The sequence below is a fragment of the Pygoscelis adeliae genome, unplaced genomic scaffold, assembly GCF_000699105.1.
Source record: "Pygoscelis adeliae isolate BGI_AS28 unplaced genomic scaffold, ASM69910v1 Scaffold14, whole genome shotgun sequence".
NCBI lineage: Eukaryota > Metazoa > Chordata > Aves > Sphenisciformes > Spheniscidae > Pygoscelis > Pygoscelis adeliae.
The window spans coordinates 13,916,852-13,934,769 of record NW_008825109.1 but is presented as its reverse complement, the minus strand read 5'-3'; positions in this window follow the sequence as shown (position 1 = coordinate 13,934,769).

Here is a 17,918-nt window from a genome sequence, read left to right as displayed (position 1 = left end):
CGCTTAGGGACATGGTTTAGTGGGCATGGTGGTGTTGGGTTGACGGTTGGACTCAATGATCTTAGAGGTCTTTTCCAACCTTAATGATTGTATGATTCTATGACTGCCATTTCTGTTTGGCAAGTTAAGGCCAAACGTCATTATCTCCTTGGTTGATTTTTAATATTGCACTCATTCTTGATAGATCATGAGTTATAAGATCTGCTATTCACCTTGGGAGTCTTAGCTAGAAACCGCTTGAGAATACCAACTTCAGAGTCAGTCAGTAGGAAATGTAGTGCTGTCAGGACTACGCAGAGCAATTGAAAGGGCTGGTTGAGAGAGGTGCCCTTTGGGTAATAAGCAGTCTACCTGTCACTCAGCATGACCGTGGCTGCCAGGAGTGCCAGAGAACTCATTACAAATGGACTTGCTGGCAATCAGAGATGTGTTGGAGCTCTTCACACGGTTGCATGCAGAGCCTGTTACAGGTAGTGTAACAGCCCAGTTGGAGCAGATGGTAAATATAATTGCTGAAAAAATGGCACGGTACTGAGGCTAGTACAGAAACCAGTGGTGATTAGATACTGCTGGATTCCACAATACAGTAGGAAGCTCATCCTTCAAACCTCTGTGAGCATATTAGCCCATGCTGATTGGAGTCAAATCAGTAATATATACACTCTTTACACCGTCACTTTAACAGACATATCACATTTTCCTAAAAATAAAGGAAGGAAAGAAAAAAAGCTCTTGCCCATAATGTGTTGATTTCTGTAAATCATTCCTCTATGAAGAAATGTAACATTTCAGTCGCCATCTGAAAAAAGTGTTTAAAAAATACATCTTTCAACTAATTCAGTGCAGAAGGACAATTGGAGATGTTTGATTTCTACAAGTTTTTCTCTGCAGTTCAATCTCACAAGTAGATTACACCATGTTCAGAAAGAACTGAGATCAAACAGGAACTTTTCCTTCAACAGAGACATTAGTAACGATCTTTCTTTTCTTGGTCATACAAACCTAGTAGAATTTGTTCGGTTTGGTATGGGTGAGGCTTGCACTACAGGCATGGCACAAACAGCTAGTTGCTAAGTGAGCAATTTGTGATGTAAGTAACTAAATAAGATTTTTGTAAAGATTAGTTGAGTGAATAACCATTGATTCAGTTGAATAAAGCACTGAATGATGTTTTACTTTCAGTCATTAAGAATTTAGATTTTTTTGCTGTTTTTAGGATCAGCTTGCTTAATGCATTTGGTAGCTTTTGTATTGCAATGGTAGAAAACGGTTCTTCGTAATTTATTTAGCTCCAATTTCCTGCAAGGTCTTTGTGGCAACCTCAGAAAAGGAAGCAATATGGACACTTTTTAGAGGTGCCAAATGGATTTCAGGAAACTTTCCCAAAGGATAAATTTCTTGGGGTTTTTGCTGAAGTTAGAAAACAATTATTTTCCAGCCAAAACTACTATTACACATTATTGTGTTTGTAACATCTTGGATTGTTTTCAGATACTGACTTCTAATTTTCTTCACATTTTCTATCACTGGTATAGCATCAACAATGAGTACAGTGACGAGAACATGTAGAGGTGAGGAATCAACTTCAGACAGAAGCAAATTACCAACAAGGAGGACTTTTTGTTTGTTTGTTTTGTTTAAGGTCTTTTTTGGGGGGGGGTGTTATGTCATTGTCTGTCTTTTTCATGTACTTTGCCAGTAAATTAAGCAATGTCAGGGTTTATTCTATTATGTTTGAAACACCACTATTCTAAAAAGATTTGTAAACATTCTGATGAAGATTTAGATGCTTTGAGGAGAGCAAACATTTTATGGAGAAGTCCAGCAAAAAACACAAATAAGGACTCATTTCCTTTTAGGAAAAGTTAGTTCTGATTTTACATTTAAGTATTAAAGCTAAGAAACAATTCTTCTAAGAAATAATTAGTATTTTCATTTTATCTCTTTTCCTTTCTCTATATTTTTCTTTCACGAAAATTTTCCTTTCTGAATTCCATCAGATTGACTATTGTATGTGTGTTCAGAGAGAACGTAATGTTTCACATATGCCAATATAATTTGCATCTAAAGTCATTAGAATGCCATCTATGTAATCCTTCATAATTTTATTGCTTAAAACCCCCAGAATTTCAAAATACCAAAATCCTATACAAAGCAGAATTTTCCTTTTTCTGTCCAGCTTCAGGCATTATGCCAGACTCCTACTACTACTAAGAGTGGTAGCCACAGTAAAAATTTCAGAGAAAATGAAAACTGGCAAATATTTCCTGCATAATGACTTAGATGTTAGAGGGAAGAAGGGACAGATGGCAGCAGCTGAACAGATAAATATTCATTCTGTAGTGATCAGTTTTTCCCTGAGGAAAAAAAATATCAGTTGAAGGTGAGAAGTTAACACGTCTCTTTCCCCTTTCCTCTTTAGACCTTTTGCAATGCCACTTACAGATCTCAGAAGAAAATTGGGAATCTGGTCAGGAACACTTAGTACTCCAAAGTAATTTAATGAAAATGATACATATATTATAGTCAGGTTTCAGTTCCTATAGAAGGTGTAAGAAGAGAGACAATTTATTGAGTTCCTATCTTTTTTTTATTATTAACTGAGGTAATACACTATTTTCACTCAATTTATAATCTCTGAGGATCTGAAAGCGCAAAACGCATCCAAGGATCAAAAAGCTGCATCTGAAATTTGAATGTTGAGACCAGAAAAATAAACCAAGATGACTATTTAAAGTATGTAGCTGTAGTAGTAAGAGTAGCTGGATTTGGCACACAGCAGACCCATTTGTTCTACACTGCAAGATCCAACAGTGAATATTCAGGTGTCTCAATTGATTTCCATGGAGCTGAAGGTACACTGCCATTCACTAACAAACTCATTAGACAAGAGCTACCTTCAGATAACTACGTAACTGAAGTCACACCTTTGACTGCTATATAGTGACACTTCAATTTTCAGATTACTAGAAACATTATTTTGAGCAAGTAATGAATAGTTTTATTCAGATCACCTTTACAAATTTCTCTTTGGTAAATTGAAGAAATTGCTAGAACATGTTCAGGCTAGCTTTTCTTCTCTCTGAGAATTTGTATTACTAATTATATAGGAGCAGAGAAAGGGACAAAATAAAAATAAGTTTTAATGAGACAGAAATAATTAGCATTTTCATTTGATGTTTTAATTTCTTGCATTTTTTCTTTTATTATATTTCTATTGGGAATTTCATCCAATCTACTCTTATGCATACCTGTTCAGAGGGAGTGTAATAAGTCTCATTCATGTAAATGCTATTTGAATCTGAAGTTACTAGCATGCCATCTGAGCAATTCATAACATTTTTATTGTTTAAAAAAACCCTCTGTGTCTTAGAAGCATAATATGGATCACATCAGAACCAGTAGAGATGGAGGATTTAAAAGCTAGCATATTTATAAAGAAAAGGGGTAAAATGCAATAGAAAATAAATAAAGCTTAGTTATTTTTTTATGCTGTTCAATGAAAAATAATCAGTATTTGCATTACAAATATGAAAGTGAACAAAACTAATAACAATTAGCACCCCTGAAATCTTGAAAGTAAAAAGGAAGTATCTTCTATAGTTTCATTTGGTATAGGTAAATAACGCATTACAAAAAATTGAATATATGTAAGTTTCTCTATAATGGGCTTAAAAAACAGTGCTTAAAATTAATTTAAAGTTTTGTTAGATGAGACCTTGCCTGAGTATTAGTTTAAAAGATATGTAGAATTCCAAAGCTTAATTGCAAAAAAAACTTGTCAGCTCAACTTTCATTTTAGACTTCAGATCTCCCATTTTGTGTAGGAAGGAGAAAAAAAAAAAAAAAGGAAATATAAAGGTATTAAGGAAACTAAAAATGTAACACAGAATCATTTAATTCCTCTAAACTTCAGGATGTTGTCGACTGAAGGAAAAAGGTACACTGCAAGGCAAGATTGTCATTAAAACTTATGGTAACTATTGGTGAACTATGTGTAAGTAGTAGTAGCCACCTGAATGATGTTCTCTTTAAACATGTAGAAGAGGAAAAAGCTATTAATTTTTTAATGTTTTTTATTATTTTGCTATGAAAACTCACTTTGTTTATAAGTATAGTTTTGATTTTTAGACTTTAAAGATTCCACTTCAAGCAGTTTATAGGCTCAACATTTAAGTAAATAAAGGGGTAAAAGCACTTTGTGTAGTGCTAGCAAATTGGAGGACTAGAATATAGCGTAAAATTATACTAAAAAATCCATTCATTATATTAGCATAAGATTTTTAAAATCTTTTACAATAGGCACTTAAAAAATAATTGTTTTCCATTACAGACAGGTGCTTAGCTCACCTTGGTATTTCATCCTCTAGTGTGAAAGTCACATGAGTGACTCAGATTTTATTACAAAATTTTAAAATAATAACACTCAGTAGAAGCCTCTCTTCTATCAACTCCTACACCTGACGGACATTAGAGGAACTTCTTTCTGAAGACCCTTATGGTTTCTAGCTCTTACTCTAATTGTTTAGTCAAGAGTAGACTATGAACTTTTAGGTTTTTTAAAACAGATCTTTTAGATTTGATAAAGTAGATGAACAGATCAATCGAAATTTTATTGAGCTGTTGTCTTTACATGTTGGTAGGTTTCTTTTGCTTTATTAGGCTGTAGCATGGTATTTCTACGTTAGTATGTATGCTAACAATTCTAGTATGCTACTGTAGGATGTTGTCAGACCATCTAGGGATTGAATATATTACTCTCTTTAACTATTGAAAAATCATCATAAAAGAAGCAAGCAGATCTGTAGTGGTGCGCATATGGTAGATGAGTTTCATTTGATATTAGAATTATGATCAACTTTGGAGATGGAGGAACAGGTTATTTATATTAAAATATTTCCGGATTGGTTAATTAAAACATCTTATGGGCTTGTCTTTACATTCCTAAAACAGTCATTGTAATTTCAGCCACTCTGTATTTTGGTTTTTAATAGCCTGTAGTAAAGCATAAGTCAAGATTTTTTATAGGGTAAACAAAACACAGAATGGGTTATGGAAGTCTACATGTGTCCCATTGTTAGAAACTGTCATGTGGAACTTCAGTAACAGAGAGATTTATTTTGTTAATGCCATGAGATAAATAGCGGAAGATAAACAGAAAGGATAGCTTTGACATTTCTCCTTTCTGTTTCCTCCTTCTTACATTCTCTGTGATGTAGGAAATATATAATGTGTTTCATTTTTACTAAGTTTCAGTATTTGTGATACTATTAATGTATCAGTAATTCTTTATCCATAAAAATACTGCTGGGCACAATGTAACTGGTAAACATTCCTATTGTCTTTACAGTGGCCAAAGTAATAAAAAATTTGTTTGTGCCAAAAAATCATTTCTCTAGGTTACATTCTTTGTGTACAAAATAATTTATGATATTATTTCAATAACATGATAATCTGAATTCTCACATACATTAAATCAAGCAAAGTATTAAAAATTCTGATTCATTTATCTAAAACATTTATCTAGAAAAAAATCTTAAGCCAACCTTAAAAAAAAGTTTTGACTGCAAGAGAAATTGCTCTAGAAGCCAATTTAGTTACAAATTCTGAAGTAAGATAATGAAGCTTATCTAATTTCTTCAGCTGAAGTAACTAATCTTACAGGAATGGGATATTAAATGATTCCTAACATGTTAAACTGTTTTCCCTAACTGTGTCGTGTAAAACAATTGCCTGCTTCCTTAAAAATGAAGAAAATAAACCTTATAGGTCCATATGTATACAACAGTAGTTGATTTGTGTTGTAGGGACATAGACTAGAGGACAACAATGTAAATATATGCACATTTACTTATTTCCTATATTTGCTTAATATACCACCACCAGAAAAATCTCTCTAGTTTTTTCATTTCCTTTTTGAAAGCAGCCTTTCAAGTACTGGGTGTACATCCCATGTTGCAATTCACCATTTCTTCATCTCTGATACGTTGCAGGGGATTTATCTCCACTTGTAATTGAAGAAACTATTTTAAAACTCTGTTAGAGAGTTGTATTATACCATTTGTAAAGACTTTTCAGAGTATTTTGAAAGAATCTAACTTTTACTGTTTACTTGCTCATCACTTCACTGAAGAGATTTTTGATAGCCAGAGAGTTACAAAGCAGCAATTTTTTAAGAGTTGTGGAACAGAAATAGGCATAGTTCTTGGCCATGTGGTTTCCTTTTTGATCTTCATGATCTTTGTCACAAGCAAGTGTATTTTTTTCTTTGATTTCAATATCTTACTTTTTTTTAGAAATTTGCAGGGTCTCCAGGAACAGTAAGCTGGGACAAAGTGAGTTTTTCAAGACAAAATAGGTGGGTATTATTCTGCTGTTAAAAGGCTAGACAGTCTCTTTCATGCAGGCCTAAATAATCTTGAATTATTATTAACATTATAGTTCTAATAATGATTGTAGTTCTAATAATGATTAACCTCTTTGCTCTGTTGAGGACCCCAATTTATTGAGTTCTAGTCTCACTTCTTTTGCCTTGTACAAAAACCTAAGTTTTATATATCCTACTTCTGGAAAACCACTTTAAGCTTAAGGTGAACTTGTGTTAGCTCCCTGGAGGCAAAGGTCTCCTGATGCTGCTTTATCAAAGATTCTCAGAGTTGTCCCACTCATGTTGCAGGGAAAAGCAAAAATCATCTGAAAGAAGATACGAGTTAGGATTTTCTAAGTATCTGTACTATAATATCATACAGTAGTGTACAGTTTTATCCAAACTGTTGTATCTCTTAATTCCAGTATTTGCAACTTCCACATGTACTGAGTAAAATGAACCTATTTTTGTACAACTGTTTTGCTGAATAGGAAGTATTTTTACTAGTTATTAACTTTAACATGCAGCACACAAAAAACAACCGATGTTAAAGTCTTCAAAGAATACAGAAAAGAGGTAAAGCAAACTGAGGCTGGATTGAAGCAGTCTGTCTGAAAAAGTTATTTTCGGTTTTCTATCTCTCTGTTTTATTAAACTAAAATACACACAGTAATTCTTGAAAAAAATTTAAATAAACAAGATTTCTTTATACCAATTTTATTTTTTGAAAGTTGATAATTCACTCCCTCAGTTTTCACTTTTAAATCTGAACTAAATCAGGTAAACCATTCTCTAGTTTCTTGTAACTGAAGAAAATATTTCTATGTTGGTAAAATGCAGACTAATATTGATGTATAATTACTAAGTGAATTTATTTAATGGAGAAGATCTAATTGTTAACACATCAGAAAACAATTTTTTACATGTTCCCTCCCTTCGGTACATCAGCTTTCATTCTACTAGAACAAGAAACGAATTTTACTTCATAGAATAGCCATGATCTAGTAGATAAATAGGTGTATCCAGGCTGACTAGATGTGCAGAATGAAAATTAATCCATCTGAGGCCTTGAAAGAAATTATTTTAGGCTCCACATAAACTGGTACCATCGTGGTGTTTCTCAAACTGGTCAGGCAAGACCTAACACTTTCCACAGTGAACTCTGTCACACTGGAAGAAATCTAGGAAGCAAGCGAGCACCAACAATACAATGGTAGTTCTGATTGTCCATAGCTAGGGTCCTCCTGTGTGCTCTCATAAAGGAATATTACCTAGGTAGAGAGGGAAAGACAAAGTTTCAGTGGCAGAAAAATGGAATTTTTGGAAAATTCTGGGGTTCAATACTGTTCAGGTTTTCTGTTTCCTCACATGCTATCTTCCTTACAGCTCCATTTTACTTCTCATATGTAGATGATAGTATACTGAAAGCAACATTTAGACCTGTAACTGCTCTATAGGTCTTTGTGCCTTGCTTTTCATTTCAAATTCTTATTTCCTTATTATAAAAGTCATTTCATAATAGATTTAAGTGAATCACTGCAATTTTCCTGTGCCAAAATTTGAAGAAAAGAAATGGTATCATAAGTTACAACTGTAATAGAAATTCTCTGTCACCTGCAAATATGGGCATTAGAGTGATGTTACAAGTAATGAAACTATCTTTGAAACAATAAGATAAAAAGTAAAAACTGGATGATAAAATTGACTTAATATCAGATCATCTGTCAGTGGTGTACCTATAGAAGTAGGAGGATTTATTCATTATTTTTAATTCATACAAAGGCATAGTGATCTTGATTTTGAATAAGCTATATTTGATGAAAAAGCTAAAGAAGTTATCTCCTAGAAAGTGACATTACTTTGAAAGTACCTTTTTCTCTCATTTAGTATAAATTATTTATTTAATTTATAAAATTGGTCGTCTCTAACAAAGAATCCAAGAAAGACATACTCTCATTCTGACTCTGATAGAACCAGCCATGCACTGGAAACTATTTCAAGATTCTGAGGTTTCCTATAACTACTAACTGAGATTTATCACCTTGCTAAAGTGAAACAGCAGAATAGGATCAACAGTGCAATTGGTAACATGGCTGTTATTGGGAAGATAAAATAATAATTTTTTTAATGTGCTCTACAACTTCAGTATTACAGCTTCCGGTAGAGTCCATCCAGTGTCAACTGTCTTGTGGGCCATCAGCAGAGTTTTTAACATTTCCAGTAGGCTGGGATCCAAACCAGCATGGTTCTGTGGGCTGGGAAATTCACCACTGAAGAACACTATTGGCAATAGCAGAATTACTTGCTATGATTGCAGTGTCCAATGTAAAATGCAAACCTAGATATGATTTTTTAAAGAAAAAAATGTCACTTTTAATGAAATAATGTATAATTCTGTTGTGGAAAAGAACTGAAGACATATTTTCAAATTTAGATTTTATGTTACTCTGTCAAAGTCCATAAAGGTGGCTTTTTGCAGCTTACTGTGGCTACAGTATTAGCTATTTGGTAGAAATTTCCCCTGGCAGGCCATAGTTCTTCAGGGGCACAGAACTTCAGTTCTTCCTTTCCACTTCCAGTATGAAGAGCATGCTGGTAGCTACAAAATGGAAAAATAATAAAATGGATCCTTTAATGGTAGCTGTGAGGCTCTTGTGCCAGCAACGTGATGCAGAGAATCTGTGAAAGTGGGGCTGGCGCAGGCTAGCTCACAAGAGGGAGGTCTGTCACTCACCCAGGTCACTTACAGTTTGACCACAGTTTAGCCATATGTTTTGCTCATCTGATTTTAAGCAAAAATGTGTTTTTATAGCAACAAGAAAGAAGCTGTATGCCATGTACTCTACCGTAAAATACTTACTTTAGATAAATACTTGTCATGGGATTCATATTTTGTACTGCTGCTGTTTTTTATTATGTTGGTCTAAAATGTCCCTTGCTTTATCAGACAAATTAATCAGATAATGAGTTATCAGAGCTTGTATAGTGCTTTTGAGAACATGTACCAAAGGAGTGGAATGATAAAAGTGTGTTTCTAACTTTATTATGTAGTCATATTATCAATAAAATATGTATTCCAAGATCTAGGACAGGTTCGAAGAATCTGTGCTGACGTACAATAGCTAAGGACCTGAAAATATTTCAGGCCAGATGTGTATACTTAATCCTCAGTAAGCACTTATAAATACAGTTTTTAAATAGAGCCAGTTCATCTTTTAAAGTTAGTTGATATGCTAAGAAATTTTTCTCTGCTGAGTCATCTGACTGGAGAAAAACAGCTGTTGATTTTCCCAAACCAAAATTATTTTACTGCAACAGCTAAATTGCTGACCCAGTTTTGAGGGTGGACAATTCTGAATAAGAGCGCGTCTGTAAATGGAATATGAAACAAAATATTTTCTTGTCTGCCTCTCAGGAATTTATTTCTTTAAGCTAAATAACCTTCCTCCCACAAGTATACACATACAAACATGCACCTGATTTATCTCAGTATCTAATCATAGGTAAAAGACATTGCTGGTTCCCATGGCAACTGCAGTTCTGTATATTTATTGACCTTTTTCTTGTCAGTATTTGCCTTATTATTCAGCACAAAAAACTTCTTGTCATATAAATAAGAATTCTAATATTTATAGATCTTAATGCTTTTCCTCTGTCCAATCTAAGACATATTACTTTTCAGAAGTCCAGTCTGTCACTAGAAAACTTAATTTAAATGTAAGAAATATTGGGGCTGTTCTTGAGCGTTATTTATGTATGCTGCATCTATTATTTGAACACACAGCAAAAGATTTTTTTTCCTGTCTATTTTGACAGCCTCAGCTCTTCAGAGAATTTATTTTATCTCTAATGTGAGAAGCTGATTCCACTGGCACTTCTGGCACAAACTTAAAACTCAAAATACAAAAGAGCCAGCATGTCTATTCTTGTCTCAGAGAGATAAAATTTATTGTAGAGAGAGGAAAGAGCTACAAATATTCTGTTTGATTTTTTAAAAACTTTTCCAATGGAAAAGGAACCAACAACACAAGCTGCAATCCATCCCTGTATCACTGTGTAGGGTCTGAGCTTGAACTTCAAAAGATATTTGCCTTTCATATGTCTTTATTCTGCTATTTGTAGAGCAAAAGTGGGCCTCTGTTTTCCTGGCTTAATCTGGTTTAAGTTTTAGGTGTCTATGATTTGATTACCATAGCATGAGATTATTACAGGTTTTGAATGGTTTTCTTCATTAGTGTTTTATATGTATACATATATTCTGTGTGTATGTGTATATACATAGGACAGTAATTTTATATAACTTGTCTGTGCCTAACCATAAACTACAGATAACTTAAGCATACTAGGTCAGAAGTGATCAAACAACAAAATACATCTGCATTTGTATTTAAAAAATGTTGTAAATGGAAGAACACATTTTATGAAACAATTCTAGCATTTGATATGAGACAAGTAGTTCTGTTCAAAATGTGGTCCAGACATAGCAAACCACCAGGAACACACAATACAAAGTGACATTATTGTTTAAAATGCAGGCAATGAAGGATTTTTCTGGCTTTTTCTGTAACTTTGCACTTTAGTGGTCTCTTTCATAACTCTCACAGGCAATTGATCCAAGTTTTGTGTTACTGTCCACACTATTTATACAAATTACAAATTTATTGAAGAAATTCACAAAATCATGCTCTTAAAAAAATGTAAGGTCAGGTCAGAGACTTATAGATTGGTGGTTTTGAGGGATTCAAATCATATTAAACTTTCATCCTGTAAGAGCAAAGTGAAAATCTTCTTGTTTGAGATTTTAAGTACTGTAATTATAATTTTAAAATAAGGATAACTGATGTTCACTTAATTGAGAAATTTCATGGATATGAATTAGGCAATAGACATGCAGACAACCATAAGCATATTGTAAATGATTATGTTTTCTCTTTGTTAAAGTTTGAAGCTTTCTAAGAAAAGAAACATCTAACCGTTTCAGGCACTCTTCTCAAAAGAACTTTCAACTGCTCTACAAAATCATTACTACAGGACTGGAAATGTCTATTCTACAACTCCCTATAAATTGAATATATTTATTCTGCCCAATTAATACATTTTCCTCTCAAACTTTTCCCTTTCTCGTACACAATATTCTCCTACTAAATGATTAAACCTAACTCCTTTGTGTGTGCATGTTAGCCTGTGTAATCATTACATATAAAGGTAAGTGTCTTGATAAACACATATTTGTTGTTATCCTAGTCAAAAAGGCAACTTATACTTGGTAAATTCCTGGGCAACTTTCTATTCTTTCATAAATTCTGGTAGCTTCTATCCTTTTTTTTTTTTCCCCTGTTATGATAACAGGAATATTAACAGCTTACTGAGGAAACCTTTCCTTCCAAATATTACTGAAGTTTCGTAAAACTAACTCCAATATAACCTCAGGCACCTTTGGGTCTAAAAAGTTAAAATCAAAATAAGCCTGAAGACATTTATGAGTTTAAGTAATCAACAGTCTCACAGGAGGAGGAGAAGAAAAATGGATAGGAGACTAACTTTTACATTCAGAAAATGTGCTATATTTTTACACAACACTCTTTAGTGGCCATCCACTAGAGAAAGTAATAATTGCCTAGTAAAGTTACTTGCACTCTTTGAGGAGTTGACAGATTTACTGATATTCCAGGGAAGCTGAGATAACGTTTACTCTGATCGTGTCCTGAGCAGGATAACTTTTCAGGATCTCTGACTTAATAAATCTGTTCTCCTCTGTGCTTAGTAGCTGCCTGCATCTGTCTGCAGGTCCTCTCTCTTCTGTATTGCATGGCATTACTGAGTGCAGTCTTATCAGTCCAAACCTCTGCGTCTGCTGTTCTGGTAGTTTTTACCAGCTGTCTCCTATCTCAGCCTGCCTGGTAGAAGTTATTATGTGAGTACATGCCTGCCTAAAAATTTCCATATTTTTATCTAATATTGTATCTGCATCAGTTGTCAGGAGTGCAAAAGGCATGTTAAGTGAATTTTAAATCAGACTAGTCACTCTTATGCACAGTAGTAGATTAAAAAAAAAGATTACACTGTTGCTATGAAAATGTAAGGTGTGTAAAAATTTTCTATTTAAATGAAAAGCATTCTTTATTTATTTAAAAAAAAACACCTTATATTTTTTCTTGAAACAGTTTTCTATGAATTTTTTTATGTCATGATACAAAATGTTTATTCCTCATATCTAATCATAATTTTTCATATTCCAGCTCATGTTTGTTGCCTCTCATCCTATTACTGTGCACCTCTGAAGAGCATCTGGCTCCATCTTCTCTGTATCCTCTGGTCAGGCAGTTGTAGACTGGTCTTCCTAAGCTTTCTCCTTTCAAGGCTGAAGCGGCCCATCTCCCTCAGCCTGTGATGATCCAGGTCAAATGAATCGTTCAAAAAATACTTCTGAGCTGTAGACTTGGAGATTTTAGGCTTGGAGATTCTTCAACCATACACTATTGTATTACATACCTCTTCGACCATATCCTTTATATTATTCTGAATAATTTAATGGAGAAAAAATGAACATGCTCTAAAAGACGGCCAAATGAGAAACAAAACATTGACAGTTCTTCAGCTCAGTTTATTGAATACTAGGGATCCTAGAGGAAACACTAAGTGGAGACTATACCTCATGTATCTCTAGCTTAGCAAAGTTTATTCTTTTAGATGTCAGTGTAGGATCAACTGTTGATACTAAAAATTTACAGCTCTGGACCTATTTCAAGTATGCTTGAAATTGTTAATTTGGTTTCAAAATGTAGATTGCCATTCAAAAATGCAGTCAAATAACTGTGGACTCCAGATATCCACATCTTGAAATATGTGCCAGAAATCAAGCTTGTCACCTGAATGGTTAATGCATTAATATGGGAAAGAAGTTGTTAAATTGCAGCTTTGTGTCATTTTTTACGTTAATCATTCAATAACTATTTCTTCATGATTTTTTTTCATTTCCTTTAAAATAGTTCAAAATCAGTCATCTTTGGAATCAGCCTTACTCCCGGAGGTACATTACAATAAGGAGAATTGTCTTCTAGGAGGAACGGAAAGCATGGCAGCCAAAGGTCATTTGAGGTCAACAGAAATAGCTTAAAATACATGTTCATGGAGCATTGCTGAAGATTGTATGGTCTGTAGCACAGGTGAAACACAGAAAGAAAATATCTCTCTCTCTCTCTCTCTGTCATAATTCAGTAATCAGAGCAGCTTTTCTTTGTTTACCCCTGCCCTAAAGATTTGTATATTCAGGAAGAAAAGTGTTATGGAAACAAACTCCTAGCTCTAGTCAGTGATCATTCTGCTGTTTAATGTCTTATCTTTTGTGTCTGAATTTCCTTAGATTTCTTTGTGACATATTTTTTTCATGAAGTTTTAAGTGATATTTTCAGCTACATCAAAGTTTGTTTCATGTGGGAAGTTTGCTTTATAAGTATTATTTTCTTTACCTCTTTTTACACTTCTAGTTTTTCTTTATATATTTTTCTTGCTATACGTAAGATAGATGATGAAAGAGGATTTTTTCTTATTATTTCAAATTAAAATAGAACAGAATTACAAAAAAAACCAAACAACAAAAAAGACTTGTGAGAGTTTTAGTGACTTTCTTCAACCCTTTTACATGGTTTATGAAATAAAGTCATTATAGTTTAACCAAACTCTTGATGAAATCAGTGGAAAGTTCACTGTTGATGACTGAAAGTAGACTTCAATATTTAGAATAGAACAGAACAGAACAGAGTAGAACAGAGTAGAAAAAAAAAGAATAGAATAATTTCAATTGGAACGGACCTACAACAATCATCTAGTCCAACTGCCTGACCACTTCAGGGCTGACCAAAAGTTCAAGCATGTTAATAAGGGCATTGTCCAAATGTCTCTTAAACCCTGAGAGGCTTGGGGTATCAACTACCTCTCCAGGAAGCCTGTGCCAGGGTTTGACCACCCTCTCGGTAAATAAATGTTTTCTCATGTCAGGTCTGAATCTCCCCTGATGCAACTTTGAACCATTTCCACGTGTCCTATGACTGGATACCTAGAAGAAGAGCTCAGCACCTCCCTCTCTACTTCCCCTCCTCAGGAAGATTTAGTCTTCCAATGAGGTCACCCCTCAGCCTCCTTTTCTCCAAACTAGACAAAACTCAGAGTCCTCAGCAGCTCCTCACAGGACATGCCTTCCATCCCTTTCACCAGCTTTGTTGCTATCCTCTGGATGCATTCAAGTACCTTAACATCTTCTTCTGCACACGATACTCAAGGTGAGGTTGCACCAATGCTAAATACAACATTTTATTTTGAAGTAAAATTTTGGACAGGAAAAAAACTCAAAGTCCCAATCAAAGCAAATCTATAAAAATATATTTCTAACAAGCAGTTATATTATTTGATTTACCTCCAATTTAATAATACTATAAATCAATATTTTCCAATGTATTGCTTGAAAGAATGTATGAAGAGTGCTCTATCGACTAGGATTTATTTTTCAAGGAAAACTGTTCATACTGATTTTCAGATGCTTTTTAAAATATATTCTAATTGTAATCTTATTTTAAAGCTGTTTTTAAAGAAAACTTTTCCTTTTAAGATAACTCTTTTTTCTTTTTTTCTTTTTTTTCTTTACCTCTTTTTACACTTCTAGTTTTTCTTTATATATTTTTTTTGCTATACGTAAGATAGCACATTAGTTTTGAATGCAAGACATGCTTTTTATTATTATTATTATTCATGGATAATTGTTGATGTTGCAAAGGCAAACTGATAAAAAAGTCGTATTTAATTTTTTTTTTATATATATCTGAAGCCTGCAACTGAAGACTTGTGGTTATATTCTTCCTCACCATGGAGTCTGCTAACTACCTTTACAGTGGATGTTTCAATAGGGTGCTGAAGGGACTTACAATGTTACATACAGATTATTTGAGCACAGAAATCCATTAATAATGCTTTCTTTTCAAAATTTCTTAGAATCATAGAATTGTTTAGGTTGGAAAAGACCTCTAAGATCATCGAGTCCAACCGTCAACCCAACACCACCATGCCCACTAAACCATGTCCCTAAGCACCACATCTACACGTCTTTTAAATACCTCCAGGGATGGTGACTCAACCACTTCCCTGGGCAGGCTGTTCCAATGTTTAGCCACTCTTTCAGTAAAGAAAGTTTTCCTCACATCCAATCTAAACCTCCCCTGGTGCAACTTGAAGCCATTTCCTCTCGTCCTTTCGCCAGTTACTTGGGAGAAGAGACCAACACCCACCTCACTACAACCTCCTTTCACGTAGTTGTAGAGAGCGACGAGGTCTCCCCTCAGCCTCCTTTTCTCCAGGCTAACCAACTCCCATTCCCTCAGCCGCTCCTCAGAAGACTTGTTCTCCAGACCCCTCACCAGCTTCGTTGCCCTTCTCTGGACACGCTCCAGCACCTCAATGTCCTTCTTGTAGTGAGGGGCCCAAAACTGAACACAGTATTCAAGGTGCGGCCTCACCAATGCCGAGTACAGGGGCACGATCACTTCCCTACTCCTGCTGGCCACACTATTTCTGATACAGGCCAGGATGCCATTGGCCTTTTGGCCGCCTGGACACACTGCCAGCTCGTGTTCAGCCGGCTGTTGACCAACACCCCCAGGTCCTTTTCTGCCAGGCAGCTTCCCAGCCACTCTTCCCCAAGCCTGTAGCGCTGCATGGGGTTGTTGTGGCTGAAGTGCAGGACCCGGCACTTGGCTTTGTTGAATCTCATACAATTGGCCTCGGCTCATTGACCCAGCCTGTCCAGATCCCTCTCTAGAGCATTTCTACCCTCAAGCAGATCAACACTCTTGAGTATGTCTTTCTTTGATTTTTTTTTTTCTGTTTAGTAATCCTCCGAGACAAGAAAAGAAACTTCAGGAGCATTATCCTTGATGGACGAAAGGAAGGAAAGAAAAAGGGAATCTTTTCACCTCCCTAGTTGCTGAGTATAGCACATTGGAGTGAAAGATGTTTCTGTCTTGAAAACTGAGGTAAACCGTGTAACAAACAGTTCTGCTATTAAAAAACAATTTTAAGATAAGTAAAATTTTAAAGAAATATCAAACAGTTCTACTGCAGTTATGCTGATTCTCCTGTTAATAGATGAAAGCTGCAAGAGAACACTATCAAAAATGCATGTAAAGTTATAAAATGTAAACCTATCCAGAACTTTGTTCTCTGACAAGATAGAGAAATCCACATAGCAGAAATACTAAACAGGGAAAAATATAGGACCACAGCCCTGGATTTCATGACAACAGAATTCAACCATTTCAGAGATCTACTTGGATGAATCCCAAGCGATATGGCCCTGGAGAGAAGTTGGGTCCAGAAAAACTGGTTGATGTTCAAAGATCGCTTCCTCCAGGCTCAAGAAAGTTCCATCCCAATGAGCAGAAAATCAAGCAAAGGCAGGAGGTGGCCTGCATGGATGAACAAGGAGCTCCTAACTCAACTCAGACATAAAATGCAGCATACAAGAGGAGGAAGCAGCGGTAGGTGATCCAGGAGGAATATAGAAATGTTTTCCAATCTTTCAGGGATGAGTTTAGGAAAGTCAAGGCAAGCTTGGAGTTGAATCTGGCAAGGGATGTGAAAGGCAAGGGGAAAGGATTCTTCAGTTACTTAAACAGCAGAAGATCATAAGGGAAAATGTGGGCCTGCTGCTGAATGGGGCAGGGGACTGCTCACAAATGAAATTAAGGCCAATGTACTCAGTGCCTTCTTTGTCTTCTCAGTCTTTACCAGCAAGACCAGTCTTCCGGAATGCCAGGTCTCTGAGACCAAAGGGAAAGTCTGAAGCAAGGAAGACTTACTCTTGATGGAAGAGAATCAGGTTAAGGAACATTTAAACAAGCTGGATATACATAAGTCCATGGGGACTGATAGGTTGCACCCACAAATTCTAAGGGAACTGGCTGACATCACTGCAAGGCCCTTCTCAGTGATCTTTGGAAGGTCATGGCAACTGGGGGAGGTTCCTGAAGATTGGAAGAGAGCAAATGTCACTCCTACCCCCAAGATGGGCAAGAAGGAAGATTCAGGGAACTACAGGTTGGTCAGCTTCGCCTCAATCCCCAGGAAGGTGATGGAGAAAATCCTCCAAAAAAGTATTTCCAAACATATGAAGGACAAGAAGGGGATTGGGATTAGTCAGCAGGGATTTATAAAAGGGAAATCATGCCTGACCAACCTGATAGCCTACAATGAGATGACTAGCTTGCTGGATGAGAACAGAGCAGTGGATATTGTTCACCTCAACTTCAGTAAGATTTTTGCCACCATTTCCTATAACAACCTCTGTCCTGGTTTCAGCAGGGATAGAGTTAATTACCTTCCTAGTAGCTGGTACAGTGCTGGGTTTTGGATTTAGGAGGAGAACAAAGTTGATAACACACCGATGTTTTAGTTGTTGCTAGGTAGTGTTTACACTAGTCAAGGACTTTTCAGTTTCCCATGCTCTACCAACTGAGGAGGCTGCAGGTGCACAAGAAGCTGGGAGGGGGCACAGCCAAACTGG